This window comes from Fukomys damarensis, unplaced genomic scaffold (genome assembly GCF_012274545.1).
Source record: "Fukomys damarensis isolate Sample0158 unplaced genomic scaffold, DMR_v1.0_HiC HiC_scaffold_28, whole genome shotgun sequence".
NCBI lineage: Eukaryota > Metazoa > Chordata > Mammalia > Rodentia > Bathyergidae > Fukomys > Fukomys damarensis.
This window is the reverse complement of record NW_022900940.1, coordinates 38501521-38512557: the sequence shown is the minus strand read 5'-3', so window position 1 is coordinate 38512557 and position 11037 is coordinate 38501521. Positions and strand designations below refer to the sequence as shown.

Here is an 11037-nt window from a genome sequence, read left to right as displayed (position 1 = left end):
GAAAGGGAAAGGGAAAGGGAAAGGGAAAGGGAAAGGGAAAGGGAAAGGGGAAAGAAAAGACACTGAACTCCACAAGTGAAAAAAGCAAATAGCACCATAAAAACCAATTAAGCCAGAAGCAAGAACTTCTGTGACACAAAATTACAGTCAAACTACTTATAATCTTTGTTTTGCTTTGTTCTCCTAAGGGGAACAACGAATGGCTATCCTTTTCTGGGTTTATCATCATTGCTCCTGAAAATATTTAGCATGCTCATAATGCTATTACGGCAAGGAACATTTTAATATCAAAATTTGTTTCATGCTGCAAACATTTTCATTCTCTCTCCCTCTGTATCTCCTTCCCTCCACCTTTCTCTGTCTCCTGAGCACCGACTTAATATTCAAATCCTACAATTTTATAAAAGAAATCACAATTAAGCTGCTCAAAGAGTAACCACAGAAAATAGGGAGCTCTGTCTTTATATACATAAAATGAGAAGTGGAATTTAGTGGTCAGTTACAACTGTGACATTCTGTGATTTCACTTTGTTAGTTCATATTCCACAATACTGAGACCAGTTAAACCATTCAGAAACTAAAGGACTGTTGTTTCTGAGCAGTATGATAGCCTATCAGCAAACTTGGTCATTAGGCATTGACCCATTTAAACAGTAATCATTTTCAGGGCAATCTAAAGGCAGATACAGGCAGCACTCCTTGTCACAATGAGACACTAAGCAGTGCCTTGGAAAACCCCTGAAATTCACAGCCCTACCCTTAACAATTACCAGTTTTACAGAGAGGGAGAAAATGTGCTGACAGCATCCTATCTAGCAGAAACATAAGAAATACCCAGAAAATGAAAGAAGTAATCTAAAGGAATATTGTTGGAGCCAGAGCAGGGAAATATGTCTAGAACTACAACCTTCTGATGACAGATAAGCAAAATGCAGCAAGCTGAGCATGTCGCTCTGATGCATGTAAAATGCAACAAGTTTACACAAAGACAAGACGAGTAAGGATATTGGCAAGGAAACCATATTGCCAGATGCCTTTATCTCCCTTTAGGAAGCACAATTTGAGTTATTTAAGTAGTCACATTAACCAGCATGCTCTCCATGTCTACTGTACATTTGGAAGGAGCATGTAAATGAAGGACAGCTCTACTTTCCTCCTAGGCTCCTTCTCACCAGACATCTTCAGTCCTACTGGGAAGCACACAAACAACTAAAAGCATGGGCAATCACATCCACTAAATCCCCCAAAACACTCTCTCTGAGCATACATTTTTGCTGGATAAAATATTTATGTACCACTTCCTGTAAGCTTGAATTTCTTGGGCTCTTATGGCAAACTTTCAAAGAGACTTCATGTCTCTTAAAAAGTCTGCCGAATTTATTATCTCAGGAATTCTGTCTGCTTCATAGGCCCACTCCAGTCACCTAGAAAGCACTTCACAGAGCCTATGTTAAGAAGGACACTGATGTGCATTCCAACTTGGTAAAAACTTGGTAACATGAAGCAGTGATGTCTTCTAGACACACAAGTTGGAGAGCAATGGCAGGCTTGCACTGAATCCCTAGATCCAGAACATTCCACGCTACATACATGTACGCGTGCATACACAGCTGGCTTTCTGATCCGACAACAGGCTTTTCCTAAGCACTCTCCAATCTTGAAAGATCTGCTTCGTTTCTACAGTACATTGAATGGTAAGCATCAAAAGATTCACCCAATTTCTAGAAGCTATGATTATGACCTCATTTCCAAAAACAGTCTTTGCAGATGTAACTAAAGATCTCAAAAAGAGACTAGGAGGGTTCTCTCTCGAAGCCTCTGGAGGGAGTGCAATGTTACCAGCACCTTAATTTCTGATTACTGGCACCAAGAACTGACAATAAATTTCTACTATTTTAAGCCACCTAGTTTGTGGTAATTTTTCATGGCAGCCTAGAAAACGGAAATATTCCCTTTCATCCAACCATTCACCACCAACAACTAATGTTTATTATTTTTAATAGGGATGCAGAGATGAATACCGCTTTTGCCCTCTGGTGGCCTTCTAGAGGGAGTGATAGATAAACCAAAAACTATAAAAGTAGTGCATAACTTTTGCCCCAAAATGCTGAAAACATCCTCAGAGTAAGTATATAATACGTGCCCAGGAATGAGAGGCTTAAATGTAAATAGGTAGGAGGGGAGGTGCACACAACAATGAATAAAATTCCACTCTTTCTCTGAAGACTGAATATAAAGACCCATTTCATCACATGGAATGATGCCTCTTCTGAAAAGCAACCGCGCTCTGACGTGGCCACGGCTTAGTGGGCAGTATGCTCTATGTCTGTACTGTGTGCATGGGGCCCCCAGCCTGCATCTCCACAATTTCCATTACACCCCAGGAAAACAGGCACTACAAGAGCTATCCCTGCCACTGTGAAGACAAAGCATACACAAGCTGGGCAATGCAACAATATGTAATAAAACAGACTGTTCACATTATTCATTATTTCTTTGCTACTCTTACGACATTTGGGAGTGGGTGGGTACCAGAGATCGAACTTGGGACCTTGCACTTGCAAGACAGGCAGCAGAACCACTGAGCTAAATCCCTGGCCCATTTATAACATTTTGTAAGAGGCTTCATTCTAGTCCCTCTTTAAGGCAGTAACAACAACAACAACAACCTAATAAAACCTACTGGTACTTACCGAATGCCTTAAGAACATGCCAGGCTGAGGGCATTGCATTGCTGAGGGTAAGAAAACAACACCTCTCCTGTTATCAGAGAAGTGGGCCTCAGGGAAGTGGAGGACTTAACCTAGAACCTTACATCACTAGAAATCAGAAGTTAGCCCTAACTGCCCATCAGAATAGCCTCGAAACTGGGGACCTTGAAAACATTATAAAATCACAAATGGGCTCCTTTCAACAACTTAGATTTTCTGCCTCCCAAATCTCTTGGTTAAGGGCCCAGAGAAGCCATTAGAATATAGTGTCCCAGGAACACAGAGGAGGAAGTCATTTGTTAGAGAAGAAAATGTAGTAAGCTGGAAATCTTCCACCCAGCAAGAGGAAATTGGGTTGCTCTAAGCCTCAGAGGAAAGCATCAAGGGGCTGGTGCTCAGACCTGTGGAGCACATGAAAACAAGCAACAGGTCTTGGCCAAGAATCATGAGACCATCCCCTCATCTCCTGCAACCTGCATCGGGAGCATACAGTGAATTTTGATTGGGCTTCCTTTCAGAATTAAACTCTCAATCCAGGAAAATAGGGCACTTTCAATAATAGCTGTTACCAGATCCTTGGCACTTGGATGTTCTTACACTCATAATTTATTCATATATTCACTGGATAACCTTTCCCTCCCTTACCTACTGAGAAAGACTAAACCTAAAGTTTGCAGTGGCAAATTAAATGGTAATAGAGGTCAGGCCAGGGAGGTGAAGGAGTAACTTAAGGCCCGAAAGGGCCTGGGTGGCCTGGGAGGACCCCTCCCTCCAAGAGGCAACCAGTCACTCCTCAGTCCCCACCCACAGTTGCCAAAAAAAAACTCAAGCATTTGAAAGAATTTCACTTTGCTGAAGAGAAACTAGAAATCTATATTATTAGGTGAAATGCCATGAATTTTTCATTTCTTGCAATTTCTTTTGCTTTCAAGAAAAAAAAAAACAATGACAAAGGACACTGTGAGTCTAGAAAACTAAACTGGTGGACTTGATTCAACCTGTGGGTTTCCAGCTCCTACATCTTCTGCTAAATACAGCAGAGATTGAAATGACAAGTACATCGGGACCATTCCATTTAAAAGAATATCACTCTAAGAGCATGATGCTAAGCGAAAGGAGGCAAAAAAATAAGAATAGCACAGTATCTGTGAATAGCCCTAACATTTTGATAAGAAAAAGTTTACTTTGTATTCATAATAAGAAAAAATAAATATATCCTTTCTATTGATATTTTGATATCATAAACTTGATACAGCACAAAGAGTTAAGCTGAATTTGTTCTTGAAGAAATTCATATGAAGGACTTAACCTACAATTCCAAAATCTTCTTGAACCCACTGATATTGGAAAGTTTTGTTTTGTTTTGTTCTCAGGAGGATTTTAACCGAAACCTGTTTATTGATTTTTTTTTAAAAGGTATTTATCAAAATGGCACACTAGCACTACTGCAAAAACTTATTGGACTTTTTTTAATCAACAGTGATGAAATACCATTGGCTTATGCTGATCTGTGAGGAAATAAGCAATGGTAATTGAGATAGTCCTATCTTTACCATTAGATTGATATCCTAGCAGGATAAACCAACAATTACAAGAGCAAACCAGTAAAAGCTTAGTTATCTGTTGTTCTAGGGGAGGTAGCGGGTCACCTAAGTTCATCTAGGACCAATTAGGGAGAGCTGCCTGAAGATGGAAATACTGAGACAGACCAAAGGGGAAAAGGTCAAGGACAGGGAGAGAATAATTTGAGATAGAGGAAATCTTAAATTTGGAGGCAGGAGATTGTGTGACTGGTTAAAGAACTTGCCTGAAATGAACTTGTTATGCTTTCAGCATTCAAATTACAGGTCGGAATGGGGGTATGGGGAGGTGAAATAGATGGACTGAGATGTGTTACAGATTCTGAGTTTTCTCCTGAGGCAGTGGGAAAGGGCCTGATCAGATGTGCCCTTGAAAGAGAGTATTCAGCAAGGATGTACTTGTTTGTGAACAGACACAACCTCCTCTCCTCTGGCCAAAAGGAATGAATGTGCACCTGTGAGGCAGCTCCAAGGCTCTTCTTTGTTGTAAGCCTAAAGTAATGGACTAATCTAGTGGTTCTCAACCAAGGTGCTCTTCATGGAAAGATAGAAGACAGGCAGATGGACAGATGGGAGGGTGGATGGATGGATGGATGGATAGATTTCTTATCCTTCAAACTTATTTTCATTTGCTTAAGTGTCTGAAGTACAATTTAAGCCACTCCGTGGTTATTGCTACCTATTCAGTGGCCAAGCAGTGGGTGCTGCAGACCATTTTCAGTAGGGACCTCCTAAGCCAGCAGATCAGTCTGTGTTCTAAGTTTGAGTAGCACTGAAATGGGGCTGGGGAAATCTATTCACCCTGAAATTCCTCCTTTGTCACAGCTTTTTCAGCATCAGCCTGCTCTTCTTTTTCAATCTCTTTAAGATCTCTGTAAAAATCAGGCATGACCTCTAATGGGTCCTCATAGGAGATGACATCAGGCACACACAGAATTTCCCAGACCAGCATCGACATCAGATGCAATGAATGAACACTCTTGTTGTTGCACAAGATGTACAGTGACCACATAGTGCAGAGGAGAAACTGTTCCACAGAGCAGTGGCAAGCAGTTAATATGAGATACCTACATAAGAGGCTGGTCAACTCTGGGGTCTGAAAGAAAGCACCAGAAGACCCACTGGATGGCTGTCTGGATCTGGTTAGCAAAGGTTATAGGAGTAAAGTGTCCAACAAGAGGAGTGATCCAGTACAACAGCAAACTTCAATACAACCCAATAACCAATATTCCTGCATGACATGACAGTGATACCAGGAGAGTTTTCATTAATGGCATTAGCAGCAAGTAGAAGCTTCTTCCAAGTCCTCTTCAGATTCATGATACCACCACTTTTCCCTTTGTAGATATACTCTTCTATCTGGAAATCAAATTCGGTGCCACCTAAACGAGTTCTTATTACAGCAATTTGAGAACGTCCTCCTCCTTTGTCTTTAGAATACTAAGGCTTTTTGGATACTGAAAACATCCTTTTGGGAGGATTACCAGGGATCGAACTTGGGTCCTTCTATTTGTGAGGCAGGCGCCAGAACCACTGAGCTAAATCCCTAGCTCCTAAAAACATCCCTTTAAAGTCCAACAAGTATCTATCAACCTCTCTCTGGGAGTTGCAGAAAGCTGCAGATATCTCTGATGGTCACAGCTGGGAAAAAAGGAAATGAAACAGGCATCTAATGAGTCAAACCCAGGGACACTCCATCAACTTATCCAAATGAAAATTTAGTTGTCTCACAATTGAGAAATGCTGAAATAACCTTAAAAAATACTTTAAAAAGTCGAAGAGGAGAGAGAGGGGACAGGGGAGGGAGAGAGCCACAAAATACAAGACTTTGATATAAACTTTTTCGCAAACCTTTAGATGAGGTGAGAAGATACAGAAGAATCGAGTTTTAAGGGAGAGAGCTGATGGAAGGAAGGAATGGCTGGTGGGAAGCTAAGCTACATGACTAGGCCGATATGAATGCACTGGAGAAAATCAATAAGCATTTGTCAGATGGATTAATGAATTGGTGAACAGATGGATTAAACTAGACGCCCTTTAATGAGTGAAAGCAAAGAATTCAGAATTTCAGAATTTAAACCATCTTTGTCACCAAGCTGTTGATAACTGTAAACTCCTACAATGATCTCTTAAAAAATAACATCTTAAAAACCCTTACGGCAGGGCTATGGGGAAAGAGGAACCCTGTTCCACTGCTGGTGGGAGCGTAAACAGGTGCAGCCATTGTGGAAATCAGTACAGAGATACCTCAAAGAGCTATAACTGCAAGCCCATCTGACCCAGCTATTCCCCTGCTGGGTATCTTCCCCAAAGAGTTAAAAGAATCATAACTCAGTGATATATGTGCCCCTATGTTCATAGCAGCACAATTTGTGATAGCTAAAACTTGGAAGCAGCCCAGGTGCCCATTAGCGGGAGACTGGATAAAGAAAGTGTTTTTTTTATATAAAATGGAGTACTACTCAGCCATAAAGAATGAGAAACTAGAGATATTTATAGCTAAATGGATTCACATTGAGGCAATACACTTAAGTGAAATAATAGGACACACGTGTAAATACCGAATCGTTTCTCTAATGTAGAAACTAAAAATGTAAATATGGACTAAAAGGTATAATAGATAATGTGAAATGAAGAAAAGGTACAAACAGGAAGGGGAAGTAAGAGGGGTAGGGGAAAAGAAAGAAGAGAATGGAGTTAATATGAGAAAAAGAAAAAATGGAAACAAAGTCTTTGCAGATTGGGAGGGAGGGAGGGATTGAAAGGAGGGCAGGGGAATGGGGAAAAAATTAGAACCAAGATGGATTATATAATATGACACAAGTGTAAATACCGAATAGTTTCTCTGGTGTGAAAAACTGAAAGTGTACATAAGATCTAAACTGTGTAACTGCCAATGTGAAATCGGAAGGAAGGGGCTAAAGGTATAGGGGAAGTGGAAGGGTAGGGGAAAGGAAATAAGAGAAAAGAAAAAATATGAGAAAAGGAAAAAATGGAAACAAAGTCTTTGTAAATAGGGGAGGGTGGAAGGGGTGAAGGGAGGGCAGGGGAATGGGGAAAAAATGAGAACCAAGACCTGTCATGTAAAGGTACAGGATCCCAGTAATGAATGTAACTGTACTGTATACTTAAAATGTGCCAATAAACTCAATGAGAGAGAAAGATGGATGATATAAAGGTGCAAATTCCCAATGATGAATGTCATTATACTGTATACCTAAAATGTACTAAAAAAATTATTTTTTAAAATTCTTATTTTGATGCGTCCACCAAGCCTAAATTATTATATCGTGAACTTTGGCCAGTTCCAATTGGTTCTGCTCAAAAGGTTCCTTTAAAACACTGGAGGCCAAACTCCAAAGTTCTGTAAACATTTCACCTCTGATTTTCCTTCTGAGACACTGCTGAGGCTTTGACAAGGCCGTGCGCTCCCCAACTGGGATAAAATGTAATTAATTTAGCTGGTGATATTTCAGGGAGTTCAAGAAAATGAAATTACTTTTTAATTGCTTGAGTTGTTGGGCCACATGTCTTTGAAAATGACAGGAATGCGTCATATGGGACCCTAGAACTTTTTTGCACATGTTAGGACCTAAGACTGACACAAAGCTAAAGTACCCAGCTGTGTCAGTGTTAATACATTCCCACAAAACTTCACCCGGTTATTTAAAACTCTTCATAGGCATTTTTTTTTTTAGCAACATCACTGAACAAAATAACTTTCTAGTGGAAGAAGCAGGAAAGGAAGGATAAAGGCAATAGAGAGTAAAAGAAGTAAATAAATACATTATATAAAAACATCATAGAGCAGAGAGAAGCAAATCCGGTAGTTGGAGGGGCTGTAATTTTCAACAGTGTGGCCAGAGTAGACCACACTGAGAAAACGACATGTAAGCAAGGACTTGAAGGAAGCAAAGGAGTTAGCAATGTGACACGCTGAAGGAAAAACTTCCAAGGCAGAGAGGACAGGCAGTATGAGCAACCAAAGGCAAGCACATGCCTGGCACACTGGAACAAACAGCCAGGAGGCCAGGGGAACGGAGTGAGAAGGCAAAGGCTAAGAGACAAAGTCACAAGTCATGGAGCAAGCCAAAGGGTGAAGGGAGAACACACAGGCCTGAGCTGAGGGCACGCTGAAGGCTCTGGGAGAAAGGGCAAGCCACCGAAGGGTGTTTGAGCACAGGAGACAATACCATAGGACTAGATTCACATGTTACAGGCAGTGGGACAAGCAGGCAGAGAAGTCAGAGAGCAAAGGCTAAAATCCAGACAAGAGGTGTCAGTGCATGCCGTCCTGAGGAAGGTGATGAGCCGTGAAACCATTCCAAGAGGAGCCAAGAGGATGTCCTTACAAGTGGGGAGGGAGGTGTCCTAGGAAAAGATGTGAATGCTTAGCAAGCGTTTAAAATAATTGCTGGACTCATGAAGCAATCATGGTTAATCAGACATGAGCTGATCTTGCACTTCAAATACTTCAAAATCAGAAAAGAAGATATGATTTAAGATTAGCAAATAAGTTTAGAAATAATGCTACAATTTATGTTTCTAGTATAGAAAGAATGTAACAAAGTACCTTCTTTACTGAATAAGAGAAAAGTTGTAAGTTTCTTTATGAACGTCTAGGCTGTAGTAAATCTTAATATAATCTCTGTGGGGATCCAATTTCTTTTGAGAGCAGGATCCCTTCAGCACTGAAAATGTAAGGGAGACCTGGAGAAGGATCTGTTTGCTAGGGATAAGATTCATCAGCAGCACCCACTGAAAATAAAGCCCAGCTCAGTCTGGAGATGGCTCAGGGGACACAGAATTAAACTAGCCCCACAAAAGAGGAAAAAGGACATGTTTGCCTATAATTATACCAGATCTCCCCTTGTTGTAGAACTGGACAGAAGGGACCAAAATTATTACTGTTTGCCATGGACAAACTAATAAATATTTATTTTCCACTTTCTCTGTCCTTGTCCCCCAAGAGGGGGAGGAACCTTTTACTCGGGGTGTTTCTGGGGCTTTCCTGAACTTTGTGATAAGGCAAAATGGAGGAAACATAAAATAGTCCCAAATATTACGTCCATGATTTTTTTTAATGTTGAAAAGGCAGAGAGGAGGGAGAGAAAAAAGCTTCTGATGTCACATAGCACTCGGGGGAATAGCAAAGATCCTACAGTGTTTTCTTTGGAAGTTTCTGTTGTTACAAACTATATTAGTGAGTATTCCTGTGCTGACTACTGAAACAATGACAAATTAAGTAAAAAAGAGGATTTAGTAATTTGACTCTTTGGGATATATAAGTGAAGATTCCTTTTCAATCACTTTGGTTGCTGGAAGTGTTTCACTGACTGTGACCTAATACACAAGTGACCCAACCAGAGGAGAGCAGGTGATTAAGCCCAGCCAAACTTAGTTGTCTTAGGATGCCCACCGCACCTAATGGAGGGATGGATTATTCTTTTGGAGGTGCAGAAGTGAGAAGATGTGATTCTGGGCCTGCTGATGGCCACAACCTCTTCCAAGATATATCTTTAAAAGGTACAAAAGGAACAAAGAGGACAGTGAAATAAAAATAAAAGAGGTACAGGGAATGTTTGAGTCCTTTCATCCAGCTATGCCAGAAGCCAATGTAATCCTGGAATTCCCAATCACACGCATCAATAAGTCTCTGTCTCTATCTATCTTGCTTAATTTTTAATGTGTCCCAGCTACTTACCAGCCGGAGACACTAATTATTATAAAGGTCAGTTCACCAAAGTTCCTAATCCTTCTTTAAAATGAACTGCATAGCATAATAATCTCTGATTTACAGGTTAAGCTCTCAAGACTAATGGTGACTCTAGGTTTACTGCGTTTTGGGAGTCCTCACATCTAAGTTGCTATTCCCACGGATTATAAAAGATGGTGAGGTATAATAAAAGAACCACCCCATTAGGCCTAAGAGTTTAGGGTTCTAGTCTCAATTTTCTCAGGTTATGTTCCCGCTGACCTGATCTGATCAAAGCACATAACTTATCTGAACTTCAGTTTTGTCATTTAAAAAAAAAGTGGGATTTCAAATACCTTATCTACCTCTGATACTCTACATTCATTCTAAAACTATGCAAAGAACCACAAGGCTACTGTAAGAAGAAATGAACTTTTCCCCATGACTAAAACTAATCCTTTGAGTTTTTTTTCACTACACCAAAAGATGGTATCTAAATAAAATATAATTAGGTCTTAATAATTAGTTAAAATTAATATAACTAATACTTATTGGAAAAGTAATTCTCCAGATCCTCTTACTCTCACACTTAAGGGGAAAACTTGAGCTGTGCCCCCACAAAAAGGGGTATATACTTAAATAGACAGTAACGTATGCCTTTGGAAATAGCAACTGGGTAAAATTTTTAAACTTTCAGGGAACAAATAAGTTCCACAATAAATCTTCTATTCAAAATCAGAAAAAAAAGTTAATATATATTATCAAGAAATTCTATGTTAACACATAAACTAGCTATATGTGTATATATAATCGCTTTGTTAGTATAAATAAAAGTCCTAAGTAAAACCAGCATATGAAATTAAAAATATTTTTTAAAAAAAAAAATCAAGCGGTTTCAGCCATGGCGGAGATGGCCGAGCTCTGCGAGCTGTACGAAGAGTGCAACGACCTGCAGATGGACGTGATGCCGGGCGAGGGTGACCTCCCGCAGATGGAGGTAGGCGGTGGCGGGAGACGGGAGGCGGCCCTGAACGCCGCCCGCGGCGGGGCC

At 40.3% G+C, this 11037-nt stretch overlaps 1 protein-coding gene and 1 pseudogene across 19 annotated transcripts in view; both read right to left on the bottom strand.

The window, feature by feature from the left end:
• Positions 1–11037, bottom strand: part of Erc2 (ELKS/RAB6-interacting/CAST family member 2) — a 932060-nt gene that overhangs the window by 539588 nt on the left and 381435 nt on the right. The gene's annotated exons all lie outside the window — the stretch shown is intronic.
• On the bottom strand, positions 5085–9363 carry LOC117283606 (annotated as a pseudogene).